The following is a 14,269-nucleotide window of genomic DNA, read 5'->3' as shown; positions in this document are numbered from 1 at the left end:
GACACAGAGAAAACCAGAGTCACCGGTAGTCAGAGATGGTCAGGGACAGAAAGAGACAGACACAGTTGGAGGCACTCAGAGACAAAAATAGTCAGAGACAGCCAAAAACAGAAACTGCTGGAGAAGTCAGAGACAGTCAGAGACAATTAAAATAAAGTTATATTAATTGATAGTGTCCCACCTTTCATTAAAGGACACCTGTCATCAGGTCTGTGTCACTTGTCCTGTCACCTCTACCTGTTGGAGCAGCTCACAAGGATCCCGTCCCAGCCTTTATCTAGTTATTTCATACATTATTCATTGTAAAATCACATATTATTTATCAAGTAAATGAGGCTGGTCACATGGTCAGAGGCAGTGATGTCACCCCTGTTACCCCTTCCCTCTCCTCCCCCTGCTCATGCCTGTGTGTAATGTATAGTAAAGTATTGCTGGTATCTGTGCTGCATCTGCTGACATGCTGCATCCTCCTAATATACAGGTGAGAGGCACAGACATCAGCTACACATGAATCTGACATTTTCTGCTGTAACATGGCTGCCTGGAGCTGCTGTATCTCTCCTAAACACACACACACATGCACACACAGGCTGCAGGGGGCGTGGCCACCAGCACCAGGAAGCACATCATTATACAGCCTCACATCATTATACAGGCTGTCAGTCATGCACTGGGGGGTGTCTGTGCCTCCCACTCATGAATAGAGAGGACAGCTTGAATATGCTAATGCTTCATTGGACATTTCACAGGTCATTTGCATACAGCTTTAGGACTTCATTGCTTAGGTTTACAGGCATGTAGAGGGACAATGAAGGGATAGAGGCAATGCTCTCTAATGACAGTTTATGAAAATATATTTAGTTTAGGGGGGTTATTTTGCATGACGGGTTCTCTTTAAGCTTAGCAGAAATTAGTAGTCTGATGTGTGTACATGAGGAATAAAACATTACATTATTTGACTTATAATCTTCATTTACAGGCTGCTTTCCCACCTGCAGTCTATATACTGTGTCTGATTTTCTCTCAAAATTAAGTAGAGTAAATTGTGCTTGAGAAAAGCAACAGAGAAATGAATCGGAGAGAGAGTAGGATCCAATGTAAATGGAGCAAGAAGCACTTTGCTCTAATAATATTTTCTATATTTTTTTATTGTTTTTTTAAATTTTTTATTGATTCATGCAGTTTTAAATATTAGTGATCATTTAAGTACAGACTAGAATAGTTAAATGGAGTGATAAGTGATTTTGTGGAAAAAGATCTAGAAGATCTAGTAATGCATTTCTTCAAACATTGGGAAACATTTATTATTTTAGGCGCTAGGTTTTTTTTTTTAATGCATGATTCTAGCTGTAATTTGCACTGTGATGTTTCATTAATGTCATGCATTAGAATATATTTGGTGTACCGTAAGAACAAATGATCATGAGAAATATCAAACCACATTCACAAAGGGGTTTAGAAGTTGATAGATTTCACAATAATGAATGTCCCCAATTGTGTGTTAAAGCACATTCACACTGCACCTCATCCTGTAATCTGGATTTTATCCTGTAATCTGGATCTGTGCAATGATGGTGCATAAGTCCTCTAGGCTGCATGAAATATCTACTAGTGAAATGAGAGTTCATAAAAGTCATTAACAGAAGATGTAAAAGTATTTAGACTTTGCAAAGTTTTGGATATCAGAAGATATTTGTGTTTTTACAGCTGCTTATAGATAGTTGAGTAGGACCATCCACTGGGCTCCTGAACCCATAGTAAATGAATTATCATCAGATCATTTTGTTTCCAAAAATTGGAGTGTAGCTTATAGAGGTATCACAATACTCCAAAAGTGCAATCTGCAGGTTATATAAGAATGGTGTTATTTCTCATCTAGTATCTATTGATGTATCAACTTGGTATGTGAATTTGACAATTAAAGGTCACCTGTCATCAGGTCTGTGTCACTTGTCCTGTCACCTCTACCTGTTGGAGCAGCTCACAAGGATCCCATCCCAGCCGTTATATAGTTATTTCATACATTAATCATTGTAAAATCACATATTTTTTATCATGTAAATGAGGCTGGTCACATGGTCAGAGGCAGTGATGTCACCCCTGTTACCCCTCCCCTCTCCTCCCCCTGCTCATGTCTGTGTGTAATGTATAGTAAAGTATTGCTGGTATCTGTGCTGTATCTGCTGACATGCTGCATCCTCCTAATATACAGGTGAGAGGCACAGACATCAGCTACACATGAATCTGACATTTTCTGCTGACGGGTTCTCTTTAAATGTCAAAATGTGATTTCCCTCAGTACTCCTATAATTCTGGTTACATGCATGAGTTATAGTCAGTGTTTATCTACACTGATTTCAAACCCCTGATGGAATAGCTTGTTCTGCAGCTCAGCTGCCTTCCCCAGTTTTATCACATCTGGGTGCCACTAGGCTGAAATCAACCCATGGAAGGGTAATTGTCTTGTTGAAAGATCTCTAGTGGTTTCCATTTATTAGGTGTGTATTCACTGTGTAGAAATATTTTGAAAGAATGCATGCTGTTTATTGCAGTGGTTCTTATTCTAAATTCCATAAAGCAGGGTTGTAAAGCATTACTTGAATACGCCAAATCAATTTGTTACATATACTTACTTTTTAAATTAAAGGTGTAACTCCTACAGACCATAATGTTAGATGACATTCTCTTGCTGTAAAAGAGGACCTGTCACCCGAAAAAAAAACAGAGTAAGCAGCTCCTAGCACTACCCCATTTTTAGCAGTGTTAAATCACTAGCTTTATCACAACTCTTCGATAAAGTTAGCAGACACTGCGGCTCAATGCTCTCAGAACACTTATAGTGGTCCAGCAAATTAATGAGGGTGAAGTGCAAGGTAAGTAAGCAGCTCGTAGTCCTTTTTAGCATGACAGGTTCTCTTTAAGTATATACTGTAGATTCTATGCTACAAATACTTAATTGTTAGCAAATACAGACAGTCCCTGGGTTACATACAAGATAGGGTCTGTAGGTTTGTTCTTAAGTTGAATTTGTATGTAAGTCGGAACTGTATATTTTATCATTGTAATCCCAGCCAGAACTTTTTTGGTCTCTGCGACAATTGGATTTTAAAAATGTTAGGTTGTCACAAGAATCAGGATTAACACTAAAGCTTCATTACAGACACCTGTGATACCTGTTACAGCTGTTCATTGTAGTCTAGGACTAAAGTACTGAAAATTACCAATATCCAGAGGTCCGTTTGTAACTAGGGGTCGTATCTAAGTCGAGTGTTCTTAAGTAGGGGATCACCTGTATTTTATACAGTATTTAGGAAAAACAAAAACTTTATGTTTTTAGAAATATTGATTCTAGGGATAAACATTCAGAAAATTTAATCTAATTTAAGTTAGACTCGCACAGTAGCTTATACAGCTTTGCCACATGTGCTCTATTTATATGTAAAGGGTAGCTATATTTATGTGAATCTCTGCACCTCCTGGTAGGTGATGTATGAAGCCTACAATCTTATAGTGTAGGCAATCCAACAACATAATATAATATAAAAAGGTGCTTCTTATGTTCACACTGATCAGATTAGATTGAGTGCAGGAGACAAATGAGAACAAATCAAATGCCTATTAGGATGGTCTGCCCCTATGTTCTTGACTATTCACACAAGGTTCAAAGTCAAAAGATCAGTACAAATTCAGATCCTGTGAGTCATGCGGATAGTAAGATAACGCCACAGGGACTTCAAGATGCTCACATTGCTCAGTACAAGTGACGCTAAACCCAGTCGATCATGAGGTGATTTTCAGTGAGCTATTAAAGGGCATGAAGGACAACAGTTATGGGGATAATATTATGCAACATCACTGTTATCATATTACATGGAAGACAGTTATATGTGTAAATGTGGTACCTGTGCTGAAAGAGTTCCCTTGCGGTTAGGGATTCTTCCATGTTGAGCATTTAATTGCTTTTAAAAAAGCTTCTACAAAGCCACTAAATCATTTTTAGAACTTTAATTTTATTTTCTGATCTGTACTACTTTTTGCAATATCGCATTCTGTTTTCTGGAATTAAACTTGTTCATGATTTTGTTCCAGCAGAAAGTATAAATGATTACAAAATCATTGACTTAAAAATAAATTTATGTGACTGTTCCAGTCTACGATACTAAGTCTACGATGATGTTATTAAGGTAATGCGCAGAATACACAATCCCTCATATTCTTACTAGGAAAGGAATTTTTATGGAACAACTGTTGTTCTCTGTAGCAAATATGAGCTTGCTCCGAAGTCAGGTTTAGATGGAAACAGATGATTAGACGCTCGATTCAATTATTCTGCAGAGGTCTCGTCTTGGAGTTTCAATTACAGTTCTCTGGTATATGAGTCTGAGTGGTAAATAGTATTTTGTCCTTAGTCATCAATCTGAATCAACAGAAGTCTTCAACATGAGTAATAGAAGCCCATTTGTATCAATGTTTTGCTGAACTATCAGTTTACTGTGACGTAAAAATTGAACTCAACATGAAATAAATGTGTGCACTAGCTTGTGACACTGTTTATGTGTCAAATTAATAGCATATTTACTGCTGCAAAACCCACCCTGTTCTGGTTTTACAGGATATATAAAATTGCTGGTACATCTGCTGTACTGTTATAGATTACAGTAGATTGAAATAATCATAGTTATTGCCTAGAAGCATCATATTATAACCAATATTCCCCTTACTATGACTCTATACTTATCTGCATCCCCTCGCTCAAGCACACATACTAGTGGACTTGGGACTATGTTCCATACTTATTGGTTTCATACATGGAGACTCCCTTTATCCTGTTGCAACTTTTCACCTTCCACCTTCCTGGTTATAACTTTAGAATGCTTCAACATATCAAAATGATTTTGAAATAGTTTTCTTGTGACACTTTGTACTTCATGTAAAATTGTGAGGGTATGTTTTGCGTTTTTTGCGTATTTATGAAAAAAAAAAGATATTTGGTGAAAATTCTGAAAAATTCTTGATTTTCGAAACTTTTTCAACACATAGTCATAACACCAAAAAAACTTGATAACTAACATTTACCGAATGTCTACTTTAAGTTGACATGGCTTTTTATGTGTTCTCTAATTTTTGTAGGAGGTTATGAGGCTTTGAACTTTAGGTGTGATTTTTTTACATTTTCATAAAAAATGCTAAATCACGCTTTTGTTTGACCTGCTCGGATTTCAAGTCATTTTGAGAGGCCTAAATATAAGTAGAACGCTATAAATTACCCCATTATAGAAACTACACCCCTCAACAAATGTAAAACAACTTTTATGAAGTTTTTTTTAACCCTTTAATTGTTTTACAGGTGTTAAAACAAAATCGAGTGCAATTTTGAAATTTAGATTTGTTGGGGGCAAAATGAAGGTATTTTTCAAAAAATGTAGACATTCTCAGTAGGTAAAATACCAATATGCTCCACTAAGTTTCATACCCAGTCTCTCCAGAGTATTCCGATAACCCATATGTGGTGATAAACTGCTCTACAATGGCTATAATGGCTATACAATCTTTATTTTTTGTTTATTTGAACATGTAAGGGTTATTTCCTGTGAAATTAGATGCACTTTACAATACTTATTGATGAGATTTTATTAACTCTTGAATGTATGGAGTAAAAGAAAATAATGGGGGCAGGTGCTACAGGCTATATATTGGGGTTGGGGGCTACAGGCTATATACTGAGGGGAGGGGCTGCTGGCTATATACTGGGAGCAGCATTTACAGGTTATATACTGGAGGGTAGGGGCTTCAAGCTAAATACTCAGGGGTATTAGCTGCAGGCTACATACTGGGGAGCAAGAGCTGCTGGACAAATACTGTTGCAATGGGATGGCTGTATACTGGGGCATGGGCTGGCTGTCTATATACTGGGGACAAGGGGCTTCTGGCTATATACTGGGGGTATGAGCTGGCAGGCTACATACTAGGCTTATACCCTAGTCAATAGGATTTCCCAGTCTTTTTTGTTAAAATTAGGTACCTTAGCTAATACTCGGGTTGGCTTATACTCAAGTAGGTATGGCATCATTGTTTCTCTTCTGTTAACCATGGTTATCTCTAAAAAAAACACGTGCAGTCATCATTGCACTGCACAAAACTGGCCTAACAGGGAAGAGTATTGCAGCTAGAAAGATTGAACCTCAGTCAACAATCTATCGCATCATCAAGGAATTCAAGGAGAGAGGTTCCATTGTTACCAAAATGCTTAAAAGTGTTTCAGCTTCGGGATTGGGCTACCAGCAGTGCAGAGCTTGCTCAGGAATGGCAGCAGGCAGGTGTGAATGCATCTGCACTCACTGTAAGGTGGAGACTCTTGGAACAAGCCTCTTGTCAAGAAGGGCAGAAAAGATGCCACTTCTCTCCAGTGAAAACATTAGGGACAGACTGATGTTCTGCAAAAGGTACAGGGAGTGGACTGCTGAGGATTTGGGTAAAGTCATTTTCTCTGATGAATCCCCTTTCCAATTGTTTGGAACATCTGTAAAACGGTTTGTTCGGAGAAGACCAGGTGAGCAATACAACCAGTCTTGTCTCATGCCAACTGTAAAGCATCCTGCAACCATTCATGTGTGGGGTTGCTTCTCAGCCAAGGGAATTGTCTCTCTCTCTCTCTCTGTATTGCCTAAAAACACACCCATGCATAAAGAATGGTACCAGAATGTCCTCCAAGATCAACTTTTCCCAACCGTCAAAGAGCAGTTTGGTGATGGAGCACCGTGCCATAATGGAAAGGTGATCATTAAGTGGCTCAGAGATATATAACATAGAAATTTTGGGTCCATGGCCTGGAAACTCCCTAGATCTTAATCCCATTGAGAAGCATTGATTGTGCAAGAATGTACTGCTATCAGTCAGGATTTGGTCCAGAATTTGATTGAGATCTGCCAGGGAGAATTTCAGAGGTCCTGAAGAAGAAGGGTCAATACTGAAAATATTGACTTGCTGCATTAACTCATTCTTACTGTCAATAAAGGCTTGTTACTCATAATATGATTGCACTTGTATTTCTGTATGTGATAAAAACATCTGACAAACACACATAAAAACAGATCATGTGAAAATATAATATTTGTGTAATTCTCAAAACTTATGACCATGACTGTACAGGTGTGGTGGAAATCAATGAAGACATTTCACTTCTCAACACATCCTCAGCTGTACTTTACAGACAGAGGATGGCACTGAATCCCAAATGGGCAGATATGTTACCAGTGATTTACATAATTTATCTTAGTACCACAGTTCAATCCATTGGGTATTTAAGGGTTAGTGATTAAGATTTTAGATCTAGACGATTTAGACTGTGTATAGTGCAAAGGCATAAAGAATAGACAGGCTGGGCTTTTCTGAAAGCATATTGAGCTTTTCTTCAAAAGTTGTACTAATGTTTTCTTGCACAACTCCTTTCTTGTACAACTCTTGCACATGTTTCATAGCCAGAAGTTCATCCTCTGGGAGACTTCTTTGAGACCATGTTAACTAAAGAGTTCTTGGACCGTATCCAGTAATGACATCCCAGTATAGGGGATTGATATCCCTAGAGCCCATCATTGCCTTTACTGGGTGACATGTTTCTGTTTTGGGGCATTAATACTTGAGCAGAAAGTGCAGAGTAGCTGAAGAACAAGTAGAGTGGGGAGTGGAGCAGCTACCATAACTTTTATGTCAGTTGCAAGGAGTCCAAAATACACATTTTCCTTGTAGTACTGGTGGAAAACAACTGTACAGTTTGAGGAATTGTAAAAATGTAATGTTCCACTCTTTAATAAATATGGGTTTTATTATCTTAATCCAATCCCTGCCAGCATATGCACTAAACCTTCTTGAATTGTTGTATTTTCATGCTTCATTTCATTGTCCCCAAGGGTCTCATCGGGAAACACAGTATGTTCAATGATTTTGCAGAACATTTTCTCACTGATTATAGCATTTATAATATAATTTGCCAGTATTCTAATTATTGTACATTATTCAACCACTGTTATCCATAAGTTATACAGTACCTATATATTTTTGTCTTATCTTTGTTATCTTTATATTATCTTTGTTATCTATATATTTATCTTTATATTATCTTATGTTATGTTTATATTTTGGTATATAGACTACTGCATAAAGCAAATGTTCGGTATGGCACCACTTTGTGATACCATTGGGTAATTTATCTTTGTTTTTTTTTTAATTATATTTATGACTTTTTATGGTGCATTTTCATATTTGCGCAAAAATGTGAAACTATTCTATTCCAATAGCAATAGTTAGAATTTCTCTGTGTTGAGCCTGATATATATTTAAGATCCAGATGTGGATAAAAAAAAGTCTCAATTTTGGTGCAAATTTTGGTGCAAAGCCCGCATATAACAATATTCTCACAGTGGAGCAGTGTTGATCATTTAATGTAGTTCTTGCACTAATATACAGATATTTCCATTTTGATAAATTAATCCTTTATCTATCAATTAGTGTATTATACTTAAATTGTTCTGATCCTACAGCTGTTAAGGGTGACTAGCCATAAAACTATAGTAGACCATATAAAACCTAAGGTCTCATAAAGCAATCTTAGGTTTTAAAGCAGTTAATGTTCATGTTGTATTATTTTCTTTTTGTACAAAATAGTTGATTTAGTTAAAATGTATTAATTCAATAAAATTGTATTGATGTGCTTTGTTTATTGTTTTCTATTTTTTTTTAATCTGGAGAGTATTTATCTTTGTGGAACCTATTTATTTCAGAGTTTTGAGCTTGTTTACTTTATCTTAGCATTTGTAAAATCTTACTTTTTGGTTGGTGGGTTTCTCTGTTTGCATGAAATGTTGAATGCAAAAAACGCAAATCCATCACTGCACCAAAAAGGCTGCAAAAAGGAAGATTTTTTTAAAAAAGCCAAAAATGATATGATAAATCACCCTCATGATCTATAAGTAGACTCCAGTTAGGGGCTTTTTTTATCTTGCTCTATAAAATGCAGTCAGAGACACTTATTGTATTATTATTAAGTTTGAAATTGAAGGCCTCACATTATCTCTGCTGGGGTATATTTTTGGAATCCATCCAGTGCCACTATTCTACTGTCTCAGGTATCCAGGGACATCCGTATGTAGACCGAACAAGTGAAATTATCCTCTGGTATTTTGGGAAGAATATATTTAGCTAAAGAAAAACATTGTTTGTCCACACTTTTGTCATTGGGGATCAAGTGATAGATATATTTAGACTAGAACAGCTAAATCTGTCATGATATTTCCCTATCTATCACTGAGTCCCTACAGAGAACATTTGCAAAACTTTATTTGTAAATCTTTTCTCAAAATATTCTGCTTGTGGGATAAGGATGACACACAAAGTAAATTATGCTAAATAGATCTGAATGGCAAAACATAATTTATAAGCAAGATTTCAGAAAAAGGAATAGCACAGTTTGGTTTGTTTGGTGTTATTTAAGAGCATTATTCTGCTCTCACTCAGCCATTTCTCACTGATACTAATAACCCTATGATAATAGTTGGTGATGAAATGAAACAGGTATATAATAATAAAAATAGCAATTTATTATCCTCACAGGGAAAATAATATGTCACTTCCATTTTAAAGCACAAAATGGATAAAAACATAAAGTATAGATACAATATAAAACACATATATAAAAAGCATAAAAGACATGCAAAAAGAACACTTGTCTTCCCCTACTACAATCCTAATTGCCCCAGGTTTTTCATCAAGTAGAGAGTGCTTGGCACAAATGATTTTTTGGACCTGCCAGTGCGACATTTCATCTCATTGAAACTATCGCTACCGCTACTTTTCTAGGACTGTAGTAGACTATAGAGTGGATGGGATGCGTTTTTTTCAACATCCGATCAAATTTTTTACATACACGATGGAGTAACACGATTTCCCATCCATCCACCCGTAGGCCAATTATGTTTGTCACCTTTTTCATTTTTCTTACACTTTTTCTTACACTTTTCTTACACTTTTTCTTACACTTGCTTTCTTACTTGCTTGATTCCACCACAGACAAACAAGGACCCCAAGCACATACCCCAAAAAATAACATCCCCATAACTACCGAGTCATAAAAACTGATCTCGAGCTTCTTATTGACATCAAAGTAACGTAAAAAAACTTAGGAAGTACAGCTTCTTCACCATGCTGCTATACACCTGCTTGTGACTGCCAATTTAATTTATTATCAAGCATTACTCTTATGTTATATATTTATATTTGTTTACTCGCTCAATTTCCACCCCATCTAAAGCCAACGGTTCAATTAGATCCTGCTTGTTCCTAGAAAAATCTAGTAACATCTCTTTTGTTTTCGTTAAGCTTAAGGCTATTTGCTGAACACCAGTGAGAAAATGTAGCCACCGAGTGCTTATACTCCGTATCAACTCCATCTCTTAACCCTTACAGGACTCAGCCCTTTTCGTTTTTGCGTTTCTGTTTTTTTAATCAACTCATTCCAAAAGCAATAACTTTTTTATTTTTACATTTACAGAGATGTGTGAGGGCTTGTTATCAGCGGGACAAATTGTACTTTTTAGTGATGCCATTTAATATTTCATGCAATGTACAGGAAAGCTGCCAAAGAATTCCAAGTGCAGTGAAATTATAAAAAAAAAACACATTTGATTGCATTTCGTTGAGGTCTCTGTTTTTACAGGTTTTATTCTGCGCTCCAAATTATACTTTCTGATTATTATTTGAGTCGCAGTGATACCAAATCTATATAGGTTGTATTTAATAGATTTTTAAAAATTAAAATGTTTTGTACATAAAAAAATTTGCTATTTTGCCAAGTTCTGAGGTCAATAATGTTTTCACACTAGTGTACGGACTTATGTAATGTTTTATTTTTTGCAGTATGTACTGTCTTATTCTTTTATGTCGATTTGGGACCTACATGACTGTTTGATCATTTTTTATTCAATTATTCATGGCTGGTAAAATTGGGAAAAAGTGGCAGGCACTTTGGGAAGCGACGATATCTATCATGTTAATTTTTACTGTTTATTTTTTTATATGTATTCAAGGGAATGAAGGGTGATTTATCTTTTACTTTTTTCACAATTTTTTTTTTTTTAATTTTCAATTTTTTACAATTATGTCAGACCCTCTAGGGTACTTTAACCCTGCAAGATCTGATTGCTTATACCATATACTACTGTATTTCAGCATATAGCAATTTTACTACTGATCTCTAATATTCTGCCATCTGCTGGCCATTAGAGATCATTGCACATGGCAAGCCTACAAGTCTCAATGAGACTGTAGGCTGCCATGGCAACCAATTGCCGGCCTCCAATGTTGTCATGCTTATTACCACAGACTGCAGCAGTATCAGGCATGTTACTGTATTATACAGCTGACAACCATTGTGTATGGAGACAGGTCAGCCCATGCAAGCTCTCTCCATACACCCCACGCAGTACCAGGATGTTATAGTACGTCCTGGTGTGTGTGTAGGGGTTAACAATTCTACTAAGATGGTGTCATCTGAGTATTTTTTTAAGAAACCCTTCTTATACCTCCTTAAATCCAAAGAATATATAAGAAACAAAAAAAAGTGAAAGTACCACCCCTCTGGGACTTCTACTCTGGACAAAACTTTACTTGACCAGTGACTGCCAATTCTCACCCTACAAATAAACTGCTTAATTTATCCGCCAATACCTCTGTAATTATACAATTAAAAGTACTAAAATAAAAAAATGTTAATTATACGGCATTGTTCAAAGTATAAATATATAGCATACACTGCCCCTAGCCTTTGTTGATAAGCGAATTGGAGTAGCTATAAATACGGAGAGTCAATTACACTAAGTCTTTTTAAAACAAGGCGTTCAAAAACCTTCATGTTTAGAGCTGTTAAGGCAAATGGTCTAGAATCATTTAAATTTACAGGCCGCCTTACTTTGCTCAACGGGAATATAGTTGTCGTCTTCCACAGTATAGGGTCTTCCACAGTTTAGTTTATGCATATACTTTTGTCAAAAATGTTAGTTGTAATAATTTTCACAAGTATGTACTGGAATGTACAGGAATATAAAGATATATAGATATTTATTTAACACAATTTTTCCTCTGCTGCACGTCTTTTGGTGGGTGGGATGGAACATGGAAATTAAACCCTGTAACATAACTCGTACAGTAAATAAATTATTTATTGCAATGAGTAAATGACAAGTAAAATGTGTCTACTGTTAAACCAAATGCTTCCCCTGCAAAAATATATATACTAATATACATATACATTTAATACGTTAGTAACTAATAACTTAGATGCTTATTTACATCTTCCTAGAAAGAGTTAACAAAAGTTGTCTGTTTGCATGAAAAAAAAATATCTTTGTATTTATTATTTGTCTGCATCACTATTGTGTTGAAATCTGTGTATGTAAAGGGTCTTTTTAGGGTGTGTTCCTAGTTTGTGCCACATTTATTACTGCACTTCCACAGATATGTGCCGCAACAGCATGAAGCAAAGTGCACCAATATAAAAAGGTGTAACTGTGTGCACATCCTGAAAACAGTCCAGATTAATTAAGAGCCTGCACCACTATTAACTCCTCTCTTCAGGCCAGTCGCTGCAGTTTTTTACTGCTCCCACGCTAGCTCTAGGGAGAAGGGAGATGTCACGGGTGTTCCTCTCCATGGCACTGCTTCCCTGGCCCGCACTCCACACTCCTGCTCCTGTCCCTGCTAGGTTGCGTGCGCATTCCCGCCCCCTAGGGTGCCGATTCTCGAAGATTTAAAGGGCTAACGCGCCACTGATTGGCACTGGCATTTCCGGGTTATCCTTTAAGGCCAGCTGTTCCCATCATTCCCTGCTGGATCTTTGAGCTACCTAACAATAAGAGAAATCTTCCTCTGTGATTCCCGTGTTCCCTGCGTTTGTTCCTCATTCCTGCCTTGCCTTGATCTCCTGTTGCTGAACCTTGCTGAACCTTGACTCTGCATCTCTGCCGCCAGGCCTAATTACCAGCCTGAACCTGACTACAAGATTGTTTCCTGAATTGGTACCTTGACCTTGGCTGCCACCGCGGGCTAGTCGCACCTGTGGAACGACCTGGTGGCACCCCGCCGCAGCAAGACCACTCCGCTTTACGGCGGGCTCTGGTGAAGACCAGGTGCCACTTAGATTCCGGTCTCAGGTGTTGGCTAGTACCATCTCCCGTGGTGGTCCAGGGGGTTCACTGACCTTGAGCCCTGACAGGAGATGAGGTCTATTAACGCTTTGTCCTACTCAGCTCCTCACAACATCTTGTTGAAGTAGCACGGTGCTGGCACTGCCGCAGGCTCTATAGAAGTGACCGCCGGGTGCAAAGGGGTTAACCAGAGCTGCTGAGTTGTTTCCCCCTGTAACTGGCGCTGTTATTGATGCGCCATTAAAAATAAAGATTAAAAAACTGTGAAAATAACCCCCAGGGGTTTTTTATGACATCATGGGGAACATACAAAGTAATACCACACACAAGATTTTAATAAGTATTCCTAAATATACATTTGCATTTCCCCATATTAAAAAAAAATCCCAGGCTACGCTACAATTGCTGCCATAGTTGCCCCATTTGCCCGAGACTGTACAGGTTATAAATCAAAATGACTGAAACAAAATAGGGAATTCATTAATAATGTTCATTATTCGTTGATTTGAAAATAAAAAAAAATTGTACTATGAATTTAAAAAAAGCCTTTTCTCCACTTTTAACCCCAACTTAAACTAAAAATTTAAAAAAATCTTGAACACATTTATTACGTTTTAACTAGCTCTACGTGTCCCGAAAAAAAAACACTGCAAACATTTTTTAAGGTACCACACCAAAGAAAGAGGTAAGACCCATTTTATAAGAATATTTGCTAATAATGGTCACTTTGCCTGGTCACTAGAGCCTTTTCAAGCCACATCATTAAGGGTTTAAATAATGGGCTTTAAAATAGCTTTATTGTGGGGTTGAAATTTCGCTCCTTAGGTTAACTTTAGCTGAATAAATGTCTTATTCTTCCAGGAGTGCTGCTACTCTACTACTTTTTTGGATTTCACATACAGTACCTACCTATGAGTTGGGTTGGCTGAGGCTTGCATCCTATGCAAGGGTATTAACCCTTCAAACCACAGTGCTACTCCACAATCTTCTTTTGTTCATGTTCTATGTGTAGTGCAAAATCTACTGAGCAAATTTGACACATTCTGTGTGCTGTTAATGGATTAAACCATGCTATG

General features: G+C 37.1%; 1 protein-coding gene across 2 annotated transcripts in view; it reads left to right on the top strand.

Moving 5' to 3' along the window:
• Positions 1 to 14,269, top strand: part of STAC (SH3 and cysteine rich domain) — a 156,178-nt gene that overhangs the window by 51,232 nt on the left and 90,677 nt on the right. The gene's annotated exons all lie outside the window — the stretch shown is intronic.

Source organism: Engystomops pustulosus, chromosome 5, assembly GCF_040894005.1.
Source record: "Engystomops pustulosus chromosome 5, aEngPut4.maternal, whole genome shotgun sequence".
In the NCBI taxonomy this organism is placed as follows: Eukaryota; Metazoa; Chordata; class Amphibia; order Anura; family Leptodactylidae; genus Engystomops; species Engystomops pustulosus.
This window is presented reverse-complemented; position numbering and strand designations above follow the sequence as displayed.